This window comes from Bos taurus, chromosome 10, assembly GCF_002263795.3.
Source record: "Bos taurus isolate L1 Dominette 01449 registration number 42190680 breed Hereford chromosome 10, ARS-UCD2.0, whole genome shotgun sequence".
NCBI lineage: Eukaryota > Metazoa > Chordata > Mammalia > Artiodactyla > Bovidae > Bos > Bos taurus.
Genome location: NC_037337.1, coordinates 17,349,626 through 17,372,705, shown reverse-complemented (window position 1 = coordinate 17,372,705; position 23,080 = coordinate 17,349,626). Strand labels below are relative to the sequence as shown.

The 23,080-nt window shown below is 48.6% G+C and overlaps 1 long non-coding RNA gene across 1 annotated transcript; it reads right to left on the bottom strand.

Moving 5' to 3' along the window:
* Positions 1 to 5,400: 5,400 nt before the first annotated feature.
* On the bottom strand, positions 5,401 to 22,259 carry LOC132346337 (uncharacterized). The gene is made up of 3 exons (XR_009496140.1): positions 14,874 to 22,259; positions 11,507 to 13,871; positions 5,401 to 9,693 (listed from the first exon to the last, which is right to left on the bottom strand). It is a non-coding gene; the product is annotated as an uncharacterized lncRNA (long non-coding RNA).
* Between the last annotated feature and the right edge of the window lie 821 nt (positions 22,260 to 23,080).

The window sequence follows — 23,080 nt, the reverse complement described above, 5'->3', positions numbered from 1 at the left end:
AATGCAAGCTCAGGAGATTGACCTTGATCTTGGAGGCCATGGGAAGTGAATAATAAAGTCTTAGAATGGCAGTGCCTATACCCCACACTGGGGCTAAGACCGAGCTCTGTCTTCCCTCTAGATTGTAGGTTCATGGATGCAGTGATATGGTGGTTGTTTTTTTTTTTTTTTCTCCATCATTGAGTATATCTGGAGCCTGGGATCGTGCCTGGTATGAAATAGATGCTCATTAAGAATTTGTTTTCTCCCTTCCTGCCCCCAGTTTCTTTCCTCTCCAATTTCTTCTCCTTGTGGACACCATTCACTGCCTCCTTCATTCTTTAATTTTGTCCAAAAATATTTTTGAAGCATCTATTACATCCCAGGCACTGTGCTTTGCATGTATTATTTCAGTTTTATGCCAATCTTGACAAAGAGGCACTTATCCCATCTTCCAGATGAGAAGCTCTCTCCCTTTCTCTCCATCTGCTTCCTTCCTTTGGTGTTTTCATCTTTATTGGGAGCTCCTTGGGGGCAGCAGACAGAGCAACAGAGAGAGAGAGAGAGACAGAGAGAGAGAGAGAGAGAGAGAGAGAGAGAGAGAGAGAGAGAGAGAGAGAGAGGGAGAGCCAGGATGCTTCTAAATAGGGCAAATCTAGGTTCTTCCCTCCAGGAACTTGACTTGGTGGGGGTTGTGCCATGTCAGTAGATGGGTGCCATCCTGCATGGTACTCCACCAGAAACACGCACAGCACCTGTGACACAGGGAGAACCCTTGAGCTGGGACTTTAGACGTGTCCCTGGAGGACAAGGTTGGGAGTGGGGTGGACCGGGGACTTTGTGGGAATTCCCACAAAGATGAAAAGTAATGAAGCAAGTAAATTATTTATTGAGGGAAAAGAGTACAGTACATGTGAGAGTTGGACCACAAAGAAGGCTGAGCACCAAAGAATTGGGGCTTTTGAACTGTGGTGTTGGAGAAGACTCTTGAGAGTCCCTTGGACTGCAAGGAGATCAAACCAAGCAATCTTAAAGGAAATCAACCCTGAATGTTCATTGGAAGGACCAATGCTGAAGCTGAAGCTCCAATATTTTGGCCACCTGATGCAAAGAGCTGACTCACTGGAAAAGACCCTGATGCTGGGAAAGATTGAAGGCAAGATAAGGGGAAGGCAGAGGATGAGATGGTTGGATGGCATCACTGACTCAATGGACATAAGTTTGAGCAAGCTCTGGGAGATAGTGAAGGACAGAGAAGCCTGGTGTGCTGCAGTCCATGGGGTTGCAAAGAGGACATGACTTAGTGACTAAACAGCAAAAACAACCTGTGGCTAGACACATGGGCAGACTCAGATGGAAAGTCCCTGAGTCTCACTCTCATGGCAGTTTGAATTACTTTTATGGGGCATTTCTTCCAGGTTTCCTGAGGTCAGTTGTTTTGATTTGCTTGGTTCTCAGTCCATATTTCAGAGAGGGCAATGGCACCCCACTCCAGTACTCTTGCCTGGAAAATCCCATGGACGAGGAGCCTGGAAGGCTGCAGTCCATGAGGTTGCTAAGGGTCAGGCACGACTGAGCGCCTTCACTTTCACTTTTCACTTTCATGCATTGGAGAAGGAAATGGCAACCCACTCCAGTGTTCTTACCTGGAGAACCCCAGGGACGGGGGAGCCTGGTGGGCTGCCGTCTATGGGGTCGCACAGAGTCGGACACGACTGAAGCGACTTAGCAGCAGCAGTCCATATTTGGTGTATCTCATTTTCCTTCCATGTATGTGGAGGCACCTCTTAGCTAAGATGGATTTTATTGAAAAGGCCTGTGGGTAGAGCATCTCTTGACATCACTCTCCCTTTGATCTCCAAGGAACTTTTCTGCACACGTGTGTTTCAGGGGGTCTTCTGACTCTGAGAATAAGAAATATGTGGTCTGGGCAGGGCCCAGCCTCTCCCTTAATTGTCCTGCTATTCTAATCCACAGGGAGTGAATCTCCAATGGCTTTACCCTGGGGCAGGGGGAAAGGGACCATCTCTCTCCTGCATGGTAAAAATTTGGCTTATTTAGGGAACAGTCACGGACTCAATATGACTGGAGTGTAAAGCCAGTAAGGAAGATTTCCTGGAGGTCGGGTAGGAAGAGCGGATAGAACCTGTGTTGTGACATTTAAAGACTTAAGGTCAATGTATGGCACAAACCACTATAATATTGTAATTAGCCTCCAATTAAAATTAAAAAAAATTTGTAAAAAAATAAAGACTTAAGGGGCTTCTTCATCCTCGGCCAGCAGAGCCAGGAAGTGAAAGGACCTGCTCAGCTGTTGGGCAAGGTGGGCAGGTGGGGGCTGGGGAATGAGGGGGTGGGGGACTGTGGGGCTGGGGTGGAAGGATGAGGAGGGGGCTGAAGGAGTTATCTTGGCACTGAGACCCTGGCCTCCTTGTCCTGGAGGCAATTAACCGCCTTGCAGGAACTCTGGCTGCCTGGGGTGGGGGCATTAAATATTTATGAGTGAGTGCCGCTCCTGATGTTTTCTGAGCAATAACTTTTCATGATGTGTGTTTGGCGAGCTTGGCAGCTGCCCCTCCGGGGCTGCCGGCGCATTAATCCCGCTGGTGGTCCCTCCCACCACGCTCTTAGCTGTAAGTTTGCCCTGATATCAGGAGATGGAGCAAGGCCTGCTCTGCGTGGTGGTGGGGTGCTGGGGTGGGAGACTGGAGGAGGGGTGCCAGCAGGGCAGGGGGACAGGGGTGCTCCCATCTGGAGCTGACAGGAAAGGCTGAAAACCCTAAATCTCACTCATGCCTTACCTTCTCTCGCTGATGTCCTCCGGGCTGCTGAGCCTTGAGGACCCTGAGCAGGGGTGCGTAGCCATCACTGGGGCATGGTGGTGGCTCTCTGTGGGACCTCAGTGATGCACCTCCAGTCTCCAGACCCTGGCCCACGCTGACTGTTAGGATGTGGTGCGGGGCCGGTGTGTGCTGAGGTCCTGGGGGTGTCGCCGCAGCCCTGCTGGTGGGGACAAAGCCCCTCAGGGTCCCTCTCTCTGTCCTCACTCAACCAGGACGCATGTAAGGAACAGGCTTGGCTTCATCTGCGGATTCCCGCTTAGCAGCAGGCAAGCTCTTGAGCCCCTCTGAACCTCCACTTCCCCATCTGTAGAATGGAGCTTTGAAATTGTGGTGAGATTACAGTGCTCTGAGGATAGTGTTAGGTCAAAATATGGCCCTTCCCCACAAGTGCCCTGAAGGGTCTTCATGGCAAAGGAGACAAAATGGCCAAAGGGATACATTACAGCATTGGCACCTTGGTGCCTGGGCAGGTGTAGGGCTCCTGGAATCCCTGCCCTTCACTTATACAAGGGCCCAGATCTGAGTGTTGCTCTGTCCTGTAAGAGGGGTGGGAATAATTGGGGGACAGGGGGCAGACAGAAGGCAGGAGAGGGCACCTCCTCGTGGCACCGAACCTAGTAGCCCAGCCAGTCCGAGGCCCTCTAGGCCAGGAGAGAGGGTCTGGCCCAGACACCGAGGAAGGATGAGGGAGGGGAGGAGCAGCTCTTCCTTTGCCCCAGACCACCCTCTTCTCATCTTTCAGGAGGGAGGGGTGGGCAGAGCGCGTCAGAGTTGGGGAAGGATTTCTGAGCTCTCCTGAAAACGGGGTCTCCAAGGGGCAGCCAAGCCCCAGCTGGATATGGTGTGACCTGGAGGGGCCCTCCTGGGGGATTAATAGGGTGAGGAGGGGAGGCCTGAACCAGAAGAGCTTTTCAATATTGATGAAAACTGGTTAAGCAGATTTCAAAAGCAGGTTAAAGGAAATACCTTCAATTACATTCAGTTCAGTCACTCAGTAGTGTCCGACTCTTTGCAACCCCATGGACTGCAGCTCACCAGGCTTCCCTGTCTATCACCAACTCTCGGAGCTTGCTCAAACTCATGTCCATCGAGTCAGTGATGCCATCCAACCATCTCATCCTCTGTCATCCCCTTCTCCTCCCACCTTCAATCTTTCCCAGCTTCAAGGTCTTTTCAAATGAGTCAGTTCTTCACATCAGATGGCCGAATTATTGGAGTTTCAGCTTCAATATCAGTCCTTCCAATGAATATTCAGGACTGATCTCCTTTAGGATGGACTGGTTGGATCTCCTTGCAGTCCAAGGGACTCTCAAGAGTCTTCTCCAGCACCACAGTTCAAAAGCATCAATTCTTCAGCGCTCAGCTTTCTTTATGGTCCAACTCTCACATCCATACATGACTACTGGAAAAACCATAGCCTTGACTAGATGGACCATTGTTGGCAAAGTAATGTCTCTGTTTTTTAATATGCTGTCTAGGTTGGTCATAGCATTTCTTCCAAGGAGCAAACATTTTTAAATTTCATGGCTTCAGTCAACATCTGCAGTGATTTTGGAACCCAGAAAAATAAAGTCTGTCACTGTTTCCATTTTTTCCCCATCTATTTGCCATGAAGTGATAGGACTGGATGCTGTGATCTTAGTTTTCTGAATGTTGAGCTTTAAGTTAACTTTTTCATTCTCCTCATTCACTTTCATCAAGAGGTTCTTTAGTTCTTCTTTGCTTTCTGCCATAAGGGTGGTGTCATCTGCATATCTGAGGTTATTGATATTTCTCCTGGAAATCTTGATTCCAGCTTGTGATTCATCTAGGCCAGAATTTCACATGATGTACTCTTCATATAAGTTAAATAAGCAGGGTGACAACATACAGCCTTGATGTACTCCTTTCCTAATTTGGAACCAGTGTGTTGTTCCATGTTCAGTTCTAACTGTTGCTTCTTGACCTATATACAGATATCCTAGGAGGCAGGTCAGGTGGTCTGGTATTCCCATCTCTTTCAGAATTTTCCACAGTTTGTTGTGATCCATACAGTCAAAGGCTTTGGCATAGTCAATAAAGCAGAAATAGATGTTTTTCTGGAATTCTCTTGATTTTTTGATGATCCAACGGATGTTGGCAATTTGATTTTTGCATCCTCTGCTTTTTCTAAGTCCAGTTTGAACACTTGGAAGTTCACGGTTCACGTACAGTTGAAGCCTAGTTTAGAGAATTTTGAGCATGACTTTGCTAGCTAGATCAGTGCAATTGTGCTGTAGTTTGAACATTCTTTGGCATTGCCTTTCTTTGGGATTGGAATGAAAACTGACCTTTTCCAGTCCTGTGGCCACTGCTGAGTTTTCCAAATTTGCTGGCATATTGGGTGCAGCACTTTCACAGCATCATCTTTTAGGATTTGCAATAGCTCAACTGGAATTCCATCACCTCCACTAGCTTTGTTCTTAGTGATGCTTCCTAAGGCCCACTTGACTTCACATTCCAGGATGTTTGGCTCTAGGTGTGATCACAGCATTATGGTTATCTGGATCATGAAGATCTTTTTTTGTACAGTTCTTCTGGGTATTCTTGCCACCTCTTCTTAATATCTTCTACTTCTGTTAGGTCCATACCATTTCTGTCCTTTATTGTGCCCATCTTTGTATGAAATATTCCCTTGGTATCTCTTATTTTCTTGAAGAGATCTCTAGTTTTCCCATTTTATTGTTTTCCTCTATTTGCATTGATCACCGAGGAAGGCTTTCTTATCTCTCCTTGCTATTCTTTGGAACTCTGCATTAAAATGGGTATATCTTTCCTTTTCTCCTTGCCTTTTGCTTCTCTTCTTTTCTTAGCTATTTGTGAGGCCTCCTCAGACAACCATTTTGCCTTTTTGCATTTCTTTTTCTTGGGGATGGTCTTGATCACTGCCTCCTGTACAATGTCATGAACCTCAATCCATAGTTCTTCAGGCATTCTGTCTACCAGATCTAATCCCTCGAATCTATTTGTCACTTCCACTGTATAATCATAGACCTGTCTCCTGACTTCCCTGGTGGCTCAGATGGTAAAGTGTCTGCCTACAATGCGGGAGACCTGGGTTCAATTCCCTGGGTCGGGAAGATCCTCTGGAGAAGGAAATGGCAACCCTCTCCAGTACTGTTGCCTGGAAAATCTCATGGATGGGAGAGCCTGGTAGGCTACAGTCCATGGGGTCACAAAGAGTTGGACACGACTCTATAATCATAAAGGATTTGATTTAGGTCATACCTGAATGGTCTGGTTTTCCCCACTTTCTTTAATTTAAGTCTGAATTTGGCAATAAGGAGTTCATGATCTGAGCCACAGTCAGATCCCGGTCTTATTTTTGCTGACTGTATAGAGCTTCTCCACCTTTGGCTGCAAAGAATATAATCAATCTGATTTTGGTGTTGACCATCTGGTGATGTCCATGTGTAGAGTCTTCTCTTGTGTTGTTGGAAGAAGGTGTTTGCTATGACCAGTGTGTTCTCTTGGCAAAACTCTGTTAGCCTTTGCCCTGCTTCATTTTGTACTCCAAGGCCAATTTGCCTGTTACTCCAAGTATCTTTTGACTTCCTACTTTTGCATTCCAGTCCTCTATAATGAAAAGGACATCTTTTGGGGGTGTTAGTTCTAGAAAGTCTTGTAGGTGTTCATAGAACCATTCAACTTCAGCTTCTTTAGCATTACTGGTCAGGGCATAGACTTGGATTACTGTGATATTGGATGGTTTGCCTTGGAAATCAGAGAAGGCAATGGCACCCCACTCCAGTACTCTTGCCTGGAAAATCCCATGGATGGAGGAGCCTGGAAGGCTGCAGTCCATGGGGTCGCTAAGAGTCGGACACGACTGAGCGCCTTCACTTTCACTTTTCACTTTCATGCATTGGAGAAGGAAATGGCAACCCACTCCAGTGTTCTTGCCTGGAGAATCCCAGGGACGGGGAAGCCTGGTGGGCTGCCGTCTATGGGGTCGCACAGAGTCGGACACGACTGAAGCGACTCAGCAGCAGCAGCAGCCTTGGAAATGAACAGAGATCATTCTGTCATTTTTGAGATTGCATTCAAGTACTGCATTTTGGACTCTCTGTTGACTATGAGGGCTACTCCATTACTTCTAAGGGATTCTTGCCCACAATAGTAGATATAATGGTCATCTGAGTTAAATTCACCCATTTCAGTCCATTTTAGTTCACTGATTCCTAAAATGTCGGTGTTCACTCTTGCCATCTCCTGTTTGACCACTTCCAACTTGCCTTGATTCATGGACCTAACATTCCAGCTTCCTATGCAATATTACTCTTTAAAGCATCAGACTTTATTTCTATCACCAGTCACATGCACAACTGGGTGATGTTTTTGCTTTGGCTCCGTCTCTTCATTCTTCCTGGAGTTATTTCTCCACTGATCTCCAGTAGCATATTGGGCACCTACTGACCTGGGGAGTTCATCTTTCAGTGTCCTATCTTTTTGCCTTTTCATACTGTTCATGGGGTTCTCAAGGCAAGAATACTGAAGTGGTTTGCCATTCCCTTCTCCAGTGGACCACGTTTTTTCAGAACTCTTCACCATGACCTGTCCGTCTTGGGTGGCCCTACACGGCATGGCTCATAGTTTCATTGAGTTAGACAAGGCTATGGTCCATGTGATCAGATTGGTTAGTTTTCTGTGATTGTGGTTTTCCTCCTGTCTGCCTTCTGATGGATAAGGATAAGAGGATTATGGAAGCTTCCTGATGGGAGAGACTGACTGAGGGGAAAACTGGGTCTTGTTCTGATGGGTGGAGCCATGCTCAGTAAATCTTTAATCCAATTTTCTGTTGGTGGGCGGGGTTGTGTTCCCTCCCTGTTGTTTGACCTGAGGCCAAACTATGGTGGAGGTATTGAAGATAATGGCGGTGTCCTTTGCAAGGTCCTGGGACTGGTCCAGGGAATATTTGGGACTGCTCAAAAGAATGACTTAGAACAGTGTGGAACCAGGAGGGAGAGGAGGAAAGGGGTGCTGCTTTTGCAGTCACCCCAACCCTGGCTTCAGCTGGAGGGGTTGGGGGAGGAGGACGAGATCCCCAGAACCACGCTGCCAGGCTGCAGTAGTCCTGGCTTCACATCTGTAAAGTTAGTCCCTGATTATGAGATTGTCTTGTTAGCTGATGGAGCCTTTGGAGCATCTTTGAGGCACAGTGCGGGGAGGTGATGGAGAGAGCCTGTGCCCTCAGCCAGTCTGGAAACTGAGAGCCAGCAGCATTGCTGGCCGATCGGTAACTCTCCCTGCACCTTCTCCTGTCCCTCAGCCAATTGTTTATAAAACAACCAGGGGGATCCTTTAAAAAAATCTCAGATTTGTGTATGCCGCTACTTAAAACCCATCAATGGCTACCCCATGTTGTTAGGATAGAGCCCCTAATTATTTCCTTGGCCTTCAATGCCCCACCAAGTTCTCCACCCTTAAAGGCCCCCTCATTCCAAGCTCTGTGCCCTTCCATCAGCATCCAGCACACAGTCTTCCTGGCCTCAGGGTCTTTGTTCCTGCCCTTCCCTTTGCCAGGAATGTTTGCCCACTTAATTCCTCCTCATCCCTCTCAGGCCTCTCAGGCCAGGCCAGGCCCTCTGTCCACTGATGAAAACACCCTGTCCTTCTTCCTTGAGGGTGTTAACCACAATTACAGTGAAACCATCAATTGTCTAATTCATCCTTGATTGTGCTTCCCAAGCTTAAATGTCAGCCTTGGGGTTGGGGGGAGGGGTGTGAGTGGGCCATGTCAGTGTTAATCACCCTATAGTATTACATATTCATGGTATGATACATCTGAGAATATGAAAAACATTGGAATCAGATAAATCTGGGTTTTAAACCCAATTCTGCCGCTTACTAAGTGTGGGACCAGAGCATGAATCTTAAACTAAGAAGCCTTTATTCCCTCATCTATAAATTGAGGATACTGATCACTATCTGGGGCTTCCCTGGTGGCTCAGACAGTAAAGAATCTGCAAAAAAAAAAAAATCCTGCAAAGCAGGAGACCCGGGTTCAATCCCTGGGTCGGCAAGATCCCCTAGAGAAGGGAATGGCTACCCACTCCAGTACTTTTGCCAGGAAAACCCCATGGAAAGAGGTGCCTGGAGGGCTATGGTCCATTGGGTCATAAAGAGTCGGACGTGACTGAGTGACTAACACACTTCCCACACACATCACTATTTTCCTCATCACCTGTTGGGAGGACGAATCTAGCTACACCTGTGTGGGTTCTTGGCCATGTACTGTAGCCACCTAACAGCGGGTTTTGGCCACTTCCCTGTGCAGGCCTTCGCTCAGAGCCAGGCACAGTAGGGCCTGGGTTCCAGCCGCGTGGCCGGACCCTGGGGCCTGCGGAAGGGCAATGCTGATGCTAGCGGGAGACTCGCCCCCACCCACCTCCTCCAGCCGTGGGAACACAGCAGCTTTCAGGGGGAGGTGTGCGGTTTCACTTTCATAGTTTTCAAACAAGAAGACAAAAAGAGGAAAAATGAAACCACCCGGGAAAGTGGCAGGGGCCCACTTTGTCTGCAGCCTGACAGGTTTTGCTCGGCGGGCACAGCTGGCCTCAAGTATTTATTTATTTTTTAAGTCACTGACTCATGAGTCAGTCGGTTGGCTTGGTGGTAAGACGCAACCCGCTATCAAGGAAATAGCTGATGAACGACATGGCGTGGACACCGTGCCAACACACCGCTCCCGACTTCTGCAAATCCCTTGTTTTCGGGCCAGCACGGGCCAACTGGAGCTGCGGTTCCTCGCGCTGCGCTCCAGGAGCCACCGCCAAGCGCATCTGAAATCCTCAACAGTTGTCTCATGATTGCTGCTCGCCGCCAATGCGTGTTTGCTGTAATTACACCGTGTCTAAAGGAGAAGCACAAAAGACTTGTTGATTTTGGATGGGGGCTGACCTGGGCTCCTGGCAGAGTGCGGGCCGCCCCGGTGAGGACGTGACCAGCTGGGGCAGGTGCTGAACCAGGGCCATTGCAGCCCGGCCGCCTCAGCCTCGCCCTGCCACTGCCAGCTGACTCAAGTCGGCTTTCTTTGGAGAATCACCCGAGGGGAACAAAACGAGGAACTGGAGTTCCTATAAAAAGCAGCTCGCTCCTTCCTTCAGCCAAGTCCCCACATGATAATCATCTCTGAAGTGGGCCGCCCCTCCCTCCCAAGCCGCTAACCACGCTCATTGTCTGTCTCTTGTCTCTGCGAGGAAACAGCTTGGCTTCCGAGAGAGGCCTGTCCACCCTGGCTGGGGAGCGGCGGCCATCCCATCTGAGCCCGGCGGCTTCCTGCTTCCCCCACCCAGGCTGTGCTGGGCCGTTGAGAGGTCGGCCAGAATGTGCTGGAAAGGAGAGCGAGCTGGCTTGGAGCTGGGGACCCTGGCTACAGTTCAGAGGCCGCCGCTCATGTACTTAGTGACATGGACAAACTGCTTACCCTTGTGGGGGGTTCAGTTTCTCCATCTGTTATTTTGGGAGGTGGGGGTTGGGCTACAAGGTGGTTTCCAAACTCCATTGAAATGTCTTCCCAGGGAAATATTAGATAGAACCTCACTGCTGAAAGCAGAACTGCTGGATGGAGGTGGAGATTGCATCCCCCAACTCCAACCACCTAGCATCTCTAGCTAGGGGACCTCGGGGACCCTGGAGGAACCCCTGGGTACCGTGGAACACCATTTGAAAACCGTGGGCTCGGATCTCATAGGTCTGTGCCAGGCTTTGGGTTAGAAGAATCTGTGCCTGTTGAGGTAAAATCCTAGGGGTTGCCTTTGGCTCTGTCAGGTGAACCTGATTCCATCCTGGGATGGGGAGGGGGGATCATTTCAGCAGGAAGACGATAACCCATGGTTACAGCAACAACAACAAGAACAGTTTTGCTCCCGCTGAAGTTTCTTGAGCAACTGGCAGGCCGCCACGAATGTACTTAGGCGGAAAATCACCAGAAAAAAATGATATAATCTGACAGATTTTTCACAGGCTTAAATATTCATGAATTAAAGGAATTGGCAGAATTTTCTACATTATTAGCTTTCATCATGGCTGCAGGAGCAGTTGGTATACTGGCTGCTCTTCAAGATCCATTAATCTCGTCCATCATAAGAGCAGCCATTTTAAAATTAGCTATTTTTACTGAGTGATGGTGTACGGGGGAGATGGGAAAATGGAAATGCTATTCCAGTTTAAAGGTCCTCCTGCTCCTCACTTTGAAATCAGCAGGGGAAGCCAAACAGCATCTCTACAGGAAGAGGGTCAGTGTGACTCCAGGGCTGTGGAAATCGAAGCACAAGGTGGGATACAGGGCCCCTCTAGTTCCTTCACTAAGCACAGCCAGCCTTCCGTCTGCTGAACCCAAACTCTGGGCCAGGGACTGGGCAGGGAGTTTGAGACACCTTTCTGGGATGCTGAAACCAAGAGACCCAAATAGGAATTTCTGGGTAAAGATGACATTTTGATAAAAGTCTTGCTACCAGATAGCACTCGGGGTGCAGGACTGCAGAATGGCCAAGTAATAATATTCATCATTTGTGGAATGTGTACTGTAAGCTGGATACTGGGTACTGGGAGGTATCTATCTACTGGACGGTACCTACCTTCCAAGATTTTTGATGCTAGAGTGAGATGGTGCATGGTTATTATATATATATATGAAACAAATCAAGAGAGGTCAAGTCAGTTACCCGAGGTCTCATAGCCAGTGAAAGGCAGGGTCATGATTCAAAGCCAAGCCTGTATGTCCCCAAAGGTAGAGTGTTATAACTGCTGGCCTATGGCACTGTGGAGGATCATTCTCTCAACACATCCAGAATCTGCTAGGAGGAAGCTGCTTCTTTCAAATCATAGAGCAAACTTGTGGATCAGATCATTCCTACAGAAACTTGAAATCAATAGGTTAATTTCTTCCTCCCTCCCTCCCTTTCTCCTTCCATCCTTCCTTCTCTCCTCCCTTCCTTCCCTCTATCCTTCCCCCTCCTGTTTTACAATGTAGGTTTTATTATTCTTCAGGTATGGTAAAGCCAGCAGTTCAGAAGATGATTGCTGTTGAAAAGGTAGATTATTACTCACAGTTCCCCAGAGGAGGGCAGGCCATGCCACAAGGGGCTATGTGGGGAAGTACCAGGGTAGATCAGGAGGCAGGAGTGAGGGGAAAATGTGGGCGAGAGTCTTTACTGTGGTTTCCAAGGGAAGGAACAAATGAGGCAAGCTAAGCAGGTTTAGGATTTGCTAGTTAGAATGATTTCAGCAGTGCTCTGGGGTGCAGGGACTGACCCTAACAATCTGGTACCTGGCCCCTGGGGTGAGGAGGGAAAGTAGGTAGTGACCCAAAGTGTGAAAGCCTGAAAAAGGAGGTAGCTGGGGGGCAGGGTAAGGGGATGGGTGGAAAGAGGGACTGGCTGGTTTGCATATGAAACTCATACTATCTCAGAGTTTACTAGCCTTGGGAGCTGCAGACTCTTCAGGGCCAGCAAAGCCCCAGATTTCAAAGCATCAGAAAGTCAGGGGGAAAAAAGACATGATTATTATGCTCACTCTTACTCATCCATCTATCCATGCATCCATCTGACTATCCAGTCATCCATGTATTTATTGAGTTTCTGCTATGCGGGGTGCTGACTTAGGCACCTCTGTAGGCCTTGCTCTGATTCTTCAGTACGAGGCTGAAATCTGCATGCTCAGGAGAGCCTGTTCCTTGCCTACCAGCCTCATCTCAGAGGCAGAGCTTCCGGGAACCAGGATTTCCTCGGTTCACTTTCTGTATGCAGGTCTGCCTTGTTGCACATGAGCCAGGGCTCAAGGAATTGCAAAGAGGTACTCTGTTTAGGTGCTATCCAAAATATTTAACAATGCAGAGGCAGAGGAGCTAAGTAGATGCACAACCAGATGGGTGCATTTGGTTGAACGTCACCTGCCTGGGTGAGACCAGACCCTGCTGTGCTGCTGGGGGTGGGGTGGGGTGGGAAAGGGGAGGGGGAGTGGCGGAGGTGGGGACCGAGACAGTGTCAGTGCTCCCTGTCTGCCGACATGGGATCAGCAATTGCTCTGCATCTCAGGATATTTCTTTGTTGCTGAGGAGTGAAAACTGCAGACAGATTGAGTGGGGGAGCTGGCATTTGGGTAGCAGTTCTCACGTTTATCATCAACAATAATGATGATTAGTCATCATAATAATTAATAATTATTTACACTTGTATGGTGCTTATTTGTGGAGTATTTACTCCATGCCAAGTGCTTTTAAAACAGCTTATAATTGTAGCCAAAATTTACCGAGCTCTGCCGGAGGCCAGTCACTTCTGTGCTTAGAACTGTCTGGACATCACCGTGGTTAATCCACACATCATCCCTGTAAGGCAAGGATGTAATCTCCCTTTTACAGGTGAGGAAAGAGGTTAAGTCTCAGAGAGGTTAAGTTACCTATCCAGGGTGACACAGTGAGTAAGTGGAAGAGGTGGGTCTCAAAATTCAGTCTGTCTGACTTCCTCTCAGTTCTCTCCTTGCCCAGCCTAACCCTTGGGCCTGTACATTCTTGTTCCTATGGGATCAAAGAGAAGGGTCAGGGCCTGGGGCTGTAGGCACAGGTGTTCAGGCACTGGGGGGCTCCTTGAGGAGGGGCTCTTTCCCTCCTTTTTTTACCTTTCTATTCTTGATTGCCCATCTTAGATTTATTCTCCCACTTTCTTATCCATTCCTCATTCATGACTAAATCGGTTCTCCAGTCCCTCTTTCCACGATTCTTCCCAACTGTGCTCTGCACCTCTGAAACCACCCACTCCAGTTTTCTGGGGACACAGGAAAAATTGTAACAATCATGTATAAGCCCTGGGGCTTTCAACTCATCAACAGAGGTGAAGTGCCTGTTGCTGCCAGAGAGGGACCCTCTCCAGGAAGGAAGTAAAGGTGGATCCAGGGGTGCCTTTCCTCAGCAGGAACATTGTTTCTGCTCCCCAATACTGCTGGTGCTCACAACAGTTCTGTGGCATGAACAGGAGGGAAGGTGGTGCTGCTGGTACTAGGTGGGACATACAGGTCTCTGCTCAGCTTCCTCATCTGCAAAATGGGCATAACAACACCAACCTAATGTGAGCTCGAGCTCAGTTGCTTCAGTTATGTCCAATGCTGTACGACCCTATGAACGGTAGCCCACCAGGCTCCTCTGTCCATGGGATTCTCCAGGCAAGAATATTGGACTGGGTTGCCATGCCCTCCTCCAGAGGATGTTCCTGTCCCAGGGATCAAACCCGCGTCTCCTACACCTCCTGCACTGCAGGCAGATTCTTTACCACGGAGCCACTGGAGAAGCCCCGTGGTTTTCAGTGAGGCTTAAACATGTCAGTGTATTTCCCAGACCACAGCAAGCACCATATAAACACTGACTATGATTGTTGTATTGGTTACCATTGTTGTCATTGCTTTGCATTCTAGCTATGTGACTCTGGGTTTACCTGACTTCATTTCCTCCTTTTTAAAACAGGGATATAAAAATTGCCACTTGGGGTCTTGGGAGGTATTTCACATAAAGCACCTTGCACAGTGGGGTTCCCAGGTAGCGCTAGTGGTAAAGGACCTACCTGCCAATGCAGGAGACTTACGAGAGACATGGGTTTGATCCTTGGGTTGGAAAGATACCCTGGAGGAGGGCATGGCAACCCACTCCAGTGGTCTTGCCTGGAGAATCCCATGGACAGAGGAGTCTGGGGGGCTACAGTCCATAGGGTTGCAGAGTTAGACACGACTGAAGCGACTTTGCACGCATGCACACCTTGCACGGTGCCCACCTCTCAATAGGTGCAAAGTTAACCACCATTCTCTTTCCCCTCTCCTCTTCCCCATTCACATGTATCGATTAGCACTAAGGCCCAGGGAGGTGGTTTCTGCGGCTGTCGCAGCAAGCCAGTGATCAGTCTAGAAATAAAGCCTCAGACTAGACTGGGTTGGCAGAAAATGCCTGTCTTTGTTGCTCGGTCTACATTTTGACTGCACTTCGGCTAAATCTGTTTGTCCCCAGTGGTCTTGGCTCTCTCAATCCCTCCTCAATCTGTGTATACCTACCAATTACTTGGCGGAGAAGAGTCCGGCACAGTTCTGAAACACAGGGACATTCGGAGCTTCATGGGTTTCCTCCGGCAGGATTATGGTGCAGGCATTAAAGTCTTTAGCAAGCTACAAAAGAAAGGTAGCACGGAAATGATAAATATTCTTTCTGAGCTCCATTAATTCCTGTCTTTAGGCGGGACTGCACCAGGAGGCTGACTCATCCCAGGTGGTGAGGCTTCCGTGGGGGCTCATCTCCCACCACTGTGTCTGCCTCCCTGTAGAGCCCACCACCCTTTTTCTTCCTGTGGGGTCCAGATTGTCATTGCAGAAGGGGCCAGATGCAGAACTCTCCAGAGCTAAAGCTCCCCACCCTCTCCCATTGCTTAGCCATATGGCGGAGCACAGCAGCGCAGTGGGTGCTGGGTCCCCAGGCCACCTTTCTGCCCAGGGAACCTCTAAGAGCTCAAGCGTCTTTGCACATGAGGCCTGTAGGTGGCAGCGACTCCCGGACCCAAGAAGATAATCTGTGTTGGGGAGAGGGGTTGAGCCTGGAAGCAGGCTTGACTTGGAAACACCTGGGGATTACAGGTGGAGCTTGGACTCAGTCTGGAAGGCTAATCAAGAAAGCATATCAACACTAGAAAGGGCAAGACTAGGAGGAAAGTTGTGAAAAGGTGGCTGTAAACCCAGACTGCCTAGTTTAAACACTTGCTCTGTTGCTTTCTGGCTATGTGACCAAGAGCAAGTTGCTTCCCCTGATCCCCTGCGCCGCAGTTGCTCCATCTGTAAAATGGGAATCATGGAGTAAGCAACTTAAAGGATTGTTTAAAGGCTAGATTAGAAATTACTTGTCAAGGTAACTAATAAAGACTAAATCTATGCTCAAAGTCCCCTTCATCAAACAATGAGTAGTGCTGTAGAAAACTACCGTGGCTGCATTGTCTTCTCCAAGCCTGGGTCACAGAACCACGGGTCCAGAACCCAGGTTACAGGCTGGGTAAGGGGACAGGACCTGAGAGAGCTGACCTGTGCACTGGCCTGGCAGCTCCTTCCTTCCCAACCCTGCCAGGCTTACTGCTACTGCTACTGCTAAGTCACTTCAGTCGTGTCCGACTCTGTGCGACCCCACAGACGGCAGCCCACCAGGCTCCCCTGTCCCTGGGATTCTCCAGGCAAGAACACTGGAGTGGGTTGCCATTGCCTTCTCTAATGCATGAAAGTGAAAAGTGAAAGTGAAGTCGCTCAGTCGTATCTGACTCTTAGCGACCCCATGGAGTGCAGCCTACCAGGCTCCTCCGTCCGTGGGATTTTCCAGGCAAGAGTACTGGAGTGGGGTGCCATTGCCTTCTCTGGCCAGGCTTAATCCTTAGGCATTGAAGTCCTGGGCCTGCCATGCTGGCTCCTGACTAGGTGGGGGAGGGTGGGGACAGGGAGAAAGGAAGCTAAGGACAGGCTGCTTTCCACACAGTGAGCTCTTGACAGCACCTTTTCATTAAACCATCTCTTTTGAAAGGCTTCTGTCCCCAGCGTAATTGAGGCTTTGGTTCCCTTCACTGCTGTCCGCTTGTTTTCCAAAGAACTGCTTTGGTGCCCCTTGGAGCTTCTGACAGATTTTCAGAGCAACAATTAGGGAATCCAAAGACTGCGTGTGATGTAGCCTCTGCTCAGATGCCTGGTGTGCCTCAGGCCTTAGGACAGGTCGGGCTGGATGGGATCACAGACCTGCCTGCTTAGACCGTAGGGCTCAGTCTCAGGGATCCCAGGAAGTGAGGAGACTCTTTTGGTAGAAACATCTGCTGGGCTCAGGGGTCCCTAGCTCCCATCCTGTTTTTTCCATTCTTTCGTCTTTCCTTCCTTCCAGTATTGTACTGGCTTTGAACTTAAACGCCCTAGAAATACATTCATTAGGTAGATAGCACTTTTTATCAAGGAGGCTTTGGGCTCTGTCTGTAAAACAGCCACGAAGTCCAACAGCACAGGAACAGAGGCTTTGGCTGGCCCGTGAGGGCTTCAAAGGCTGCAGATCTGACTCCTAGTCAGTGACTGAATCCCCTTTGTAACCTCCTCTCCAAGTGGTGCTGGCCTCTCTAAACACGGGTGATGCAGAGCTCAAGACCTTCATAGGCAGCCAGTGATTATGTGTCGAGGTAGCTCGGATTGGTTGGTTGGTTCCAGGGACATGGGGATGAGGCCAGAAGCTGCACCTGTCCAGGGATATTTTTTTAAAAAATATTTATTTACTTATTGGCTGCCTCAGGTCTTGATTGTGGCAGGCAGGATCTTCGTTCGGGCGCACAGACTCTCTAGTTGAGGTGCACGTGCTCAGAAGTTGGGGCGCTCAGGCTTAGTTGCCTCGCAGCATATGGGATCTTAGTTTCCTGACCAGGTATTGAACCTGCATCCCCTGCACTGCAAGGCAGATTCTTAACCCCTGGACAGCCAGGGAAGTCCCCAGGGATATTGAAGTAGCACTATTATTTTCCATCAGGTGTGGGAGAGGGGTGGGGTTGCTGTAAATATGAAAAGGCTCAGTCCTGCCCTCCAGGAACCTGAGAAGCTCAGTAGAAACCTGTCTTGAGTCCAGCGCTTTGAGGGAACGGGAGACAGTTTGGGCATAGCATTAAGGGTGCAGGGGGTCATGAACTCTGTACTGAGAAAGGGCACTCACACCACATCCCACCCCATAATCTAACCTCAATCCTTAGAACTGCCCTGGGAGTTGGGTCTCATCATCTGCACTTCATGCCTGGAAAAAGGGGTGCCCAGGGAGGCTGTGTACCTTCCCCGGTTGCCAGAGGCCTGGCCCACTTTGTGGCTGTGTGTGGACTGGCTGAGGCAGGATCCTGGGCTGCTGCGCCATGCTTCGGTACCACCATTCGTGTGTGGGGGCCGCTTGCGTGTCTATCTGGTATTGGGCAACAGGACTTCCTGTTTATCTGTTGCCAGGGGCTCTTTCACCACCATTAAGCCTGCCCTCCTGGAGGCCGAGCGTGCTTCTCAATTCTTTCTGCATAATCGTTTGCTGGTTTCTTCAGGGATGGGTAGACTCCTGTCACCCAGAGCCATTTCCCCACCTGGGTTCCTTTCAGGGCCTGAGGGTGCCAAGAAGCCCTGAGCCCCTCCCAGGGGACCTCACCCCGCGACCTTGTGAGGCTGACTCACTCCCTTCCTGAGGCCAGCCACAGCCCCAGCTGCTGCCTTTGCAGCAGTTATCTTGCCCAAGGGCGCTCAGGTTTCTCTTTCTATCTCAATCCCCGTGTGGACTCAGAATCTTCAAATAGGGGGTAGTGGTATCAGACAGACCCAGAGGTGAACGCCAGCATCTGTTATTCTTTAGTTGTGTGATCTTGGGCAGGTCACTGCTCCTCTCTGAGCCTCAATTTCTTCAACAGTAAAACAAGAATAAAGATTAAAAAATCAGAATTAGTTAACACTATGACTTTACTGTCTCTGTATCAGGTATTATATATATATATTTTTGTCTGAAAAAAAAATCTTTGTTTGTCTTAGGTTTTGGAGAACATGCTGGCTATATTTTCTAGGTCTATATTTTTTCCTTTAGCACTTAAAAAAATTGGAATATAATTGCTTTACAATGTTGTGTTAGTTTCTGCTGTGCAACAACACGAATCAGCCATTTGTATATATATCCCAACCCTCTTGAGCCTTCCGCCTACCCCTCCACCCCCTCTTCAATCCCTCTAGGTCATCACAGAGCACCTAGAGTCTGTCGTAGAGAGTGAAGTAAGTCCGAAAGAGAAAAACAAATATTGTATATTAATGCATATATATGGAATCTAGAAAAATGGTACTGATGAATCTATTTGCAGGGCAGGAATAGAGGTGCAGAGATAGAGAGTGGACACAGAGGGGAACAGAGAGGTTGAGACGAATTAAGAAAGCAGCATTGATGTGTACACACTGCCATGTGTAAAACAGGTAGTTAGTGGGAAGCTGCTATATAACACAGGGAGCTCATATCAGGTGTTGTTCTAAGTACTTTATACACATTGTCTCATTTAATCACTGTAACAACCATATGACATTAGTCATAGTTTTGAACCCCTATATTTTAGATGAGTTAAGTGAGATCACACAAGCAGTTATGGCAGAGGTGGGATACAGGAGGAGTCAGGTCTATAGTCCTTATAGCTGTGCTATGTCTCAGGGATGCACATGTTTGTCTAATAAATTATGTCTCCTTTCCCACATAAGGAATAAATGTAATGATGTTTGTATGTGCCCTGTGCTGAGCTTGGCATATAATAGATGCTCTTTAAATCTTCCTTGTCCTCCTTGTCCTCTTCTGGCTCCCCCACCCCTTTCTTTCTTGCCCCCCATGTGGACACACCTTATGGCTACAGCAAGGGGGCCAACAGGCTGTGTTTGAGGAAGGCTGGTGGGATAAGCCTGAGCCAGTGTCTCACACTTCCCGCTGTCCCTCTGCATCGGGGACAGCCAGCAAGCAGTTCAGCACACCAGCAGGCATGGGCCCAGTGTCCCTGGAGCTGACACACATCTCTGTTTCCCAGAGGAGTAGGAGGGTGTAGCAACTGTCCATGGGAGGCTGTCAGTAGGCCTGGGGTCACAGGGTTCCTCCCATATCCTCTGGGAAGGTTGTCTGCCTCTGTTTACATCCATTTCCCCATGGACAAGCTGGAGGTTAGAGATCATGTGGCATGGCATCTGACTATAAAGGGGAGAGCTGACAAGGTACAGACCCAGCCACTGGGATCCACCGGGGAGACTTCCATTTCGTCCCACAACCATGTAGATAACCAAGGCCTTAGGTAGAATTCGTACTTTCCTAATCTCTTTCTTTTGGTTTCTCAAACCCTCAAGCAGCTCAACCCCAAGGGGCAGCCAGTTACAGTTCCCCACAGACAGACCCAAGCCTGCTGGAACTCTGGGGAAGTTTCAAGAACCAGTTTGACCACAAAACCGAGAAGCAGGTCTGTTAGGCCCTATCTGGACAGAGTGGTCATGGTAGCTGTCAGATGGGGATCCAAATTAGTCATGGGAGGAACAGAAGCCAGGCTGGGGGTGGAAGCAAGCCCCGATGGGCTCTGCTCCAGGGCCTGGGATCCAGCTGGGGCAGAAGCAGAGGCTGTGTTGCAATTTCACTGCAGATCAACTGGGCCATCTCTTGTGGGTGGCACTGCGCAGGGCTGCCAACCCTTGTGTGTTTTTTTTCATAGATACAGAGATGCTATCACATGGCCCAACTGCCTTCAGCATCGTGCTGTGAGATGAAGCTGGAGGGAAGTTGTATGATAGGCATTCTTGGCCGAGCCAATGGCTCTGGCAGGGTGGGGTGGAGGGGGCCAAGGTGGAGCCAATGTTTGGACAAGTTGGAAGCAATTGTTGGAGGAGCCCTGAGCCAGAGGTCCCCCTCACTTCCGGTCAGAGTAGGCCCCTGGATCTGTTTTCAAGGGAAGAGGTTAACACTGACCACACCACCACCACCCCCATTTAAACTGTTGCTGGCTATGACACACAGTAACCAGCTCATCAGCCTGAGGCTGTCACCTTCTGTCTGGGATACACAGCGCCTGGAAAGGCAGTGAGGTGTGGTAGGAAGAACATCAGCTTTGGAATCTGACCAACCTGAAATTAAGTCTCAGGCTGACCTTGGGTAAATCGCTTAACTTCTCTGGATCCCATTTGACTCATCTCTGAAAAAAATAAAATAGTAACAATTTCTAGTCAGGATCCTTGTGAAAACTAATGATAATGTGGGAGGAGGGATGGCACATGTGCTGCTGCTGCTGCTAAGTCGCTTCAGTCGTGTCCGTCTCTGTGCGACCCCATAGATGGCAGCCACCAGGCTCCCCCATCCCTGGGATTCTCCAGGCAAGAACACTGGAGTGGGTTGCCATTTCCTTCTCCAATGCCTGAAAGTGAAAGTGAAGTCGTTCAGTTGTGTCTGACCCTCAGCGACCCCATGGACTGCAGCCCACCAGGCTCCTCCGTCCATGGGATTCTCCAGGCAAGAGTACTGGAGTGGGGGCCATTTGTAGGAACTCAGTAAAGGTTAAGCACTTTTCTTCCTCCTCGTACAAAACACACAGTCCTCCAGCCACTTCTAGGTTTATCCTCTTAATCTTGGTTATTGGCTGCAAGGCCTCTTTGCCTGGCTGCTTCTGCCTAGATCAGAGATCAGCAAACTTTCTCTGTGAAGGGCCATAGAGTAAATATTTTAGGCTTTGCAGGCCACATGGTGTGGTATCTATGGCAGCTACTCCTCTCTGCTATCATAGTGCAAAAACAGCCATAGATGGTTTGTAAATGAACTGATGTGCCTGTGCTCCAATAAAACTTTATTGGCAAAAACAGGCTGTGGGCCAGACTTGCCCATAGGCTGCAGCTGACCAACCCTTGGCCTACAATTTCAAGACTAAACACACCTGGTTATCTCCCAAAGGACTTCCCCAGGCTGGTTTCACTTTGTCCATTCAATAAGTTTTGTAATTCCTCTCTCAAATATTCCCCAATCCATTGAACAGGACTCCTTTTGGTCTTTGGCTCATAAAGTGTTAGGCTTGCCTCCAAAACTTTGCTTATGCTCTTTCCCCTTTTTTCCCATTTCCTCTCTACCCTTCTACATTCCACCTCCAATCAATCTTGCAGGTTGTCCTATAAAATAGAGGGCTCAAATCAAGGTCTCTTAAGTCACATTGGGTGAACATCCCTCAACATCCTTCAAGGCCAAACTCAGGCCACTGCCACAGTACCACTCCCTTTTCGGGTCTCCCACATCTGCGCCATTGATGCCAGCATGGCCCTCATGTGGCCCCTGGGTTGGACTGGTGTACCAGTTTCAGTGATAAGCCCTTGAGGCTTAGTCTTCAGCTTTCCTCCATCTAGCACATAACAACTTGCACTCTCACCCAGCTTGATATTTTCAGGAGTTCCTGTGTATATGGATCCAGAAGAGTCTCAGGCATTATCTCTGCATATATTGCCTATCTCTCATTCTCCTTATTCTTTCCTTCTGGAGCTTCAGTTGGTTGTAGCTTAACCTCTGCATTATATTTTCCTTGATTTTTATTTTTGTCCTCTCTGTTCCATTTTCTGTTTTGTTTTGCTCTTCCAATATAGTTGGGCAATTTCTTTAAATCTCTCCTCTAATTCAGTGATTCTTTATCTAGTCTGGTATATCCACTGAATTTTTAATTTCATAGATTATATTTTTCTCATTTCCAGAAGTTCTATTTGAGCCTTCATAAACACCTGCCTGTAAATTTTGGTAGTTTCTTATCCCTTTATCATTTGTCTTTGTTCTGTCTTTTAAGCCTTTAAGTTTTTCATACACAGCTATTTTATGATCTATCTTATTATTCTAATATTTTAAGTCTTTGAAGATCTAAATCAATGTTTTTCAAGTGAGGGCAATTTTTCTCCTTCAAGACATTTGGAAATGTCTGGAGACATTTTAGTTGTCAAAACTGGTGGTATCTGTGTGTGTGTGTGTGTGTGTGTGAGTGTGCACACACACTTCTGGCTTTTAGTGGGTGGAGGCCAGGTATTCTACTAAACATGCACAGGAGAGCCCTTATGGAAAATAATTATCTGGTCCCAAATGCCAATAGCTCTGAGGCTGAGAAATCCTGGTTGAAATCTGTGGCTTGTTGTCTCTGCTGACTCTAGTTCATGGTGACTCATTGCTTTGAGTTTGGGGTTTTTTTTGTTTTTCGCTGCTGCTAATTCGCTTCAGTCATGTCTGACTCTGTGCGACCCCATAGACGGCAGCCCACCAGGCTCCCCCGTCCCTGGGATTCTCCAGGCAAGAACACTGGCGTGGGTTGCTGTTTCCTTCTCCAATGCATGAAAGTGAAAGTGAAGTCGCTCAGTCGTGTCTGGGTCTTAGCGACGGCAGCCCACCAAGCTCCTCCGTCCATGGGATTTTCCAGGCAAGAGTACTGGAGTGGGTTTTGTTTTTTGGAGTTTGGCAAATCAAAGTGAGAACACTTTACTCGAGGATTTGTATTTGCTTCTTCTAACCACCAGGGGGCACTGCCAACCTGGGACCAATTCGCTCACTATTCTGGCTTGGGGGTTCTGCGTCACATAGGTAGCATATATTCAAACCCCAGACTTCCATGAGAACCGGCAATAAGAAAGTTTGTGTGTTAGACTTGGATGAGCTGGAGCCGACATCCATTTGCTGGCTTTGGATTTCTCTACATCAACTACTGAGTGAAGAGCTGAGCTTGGACTTA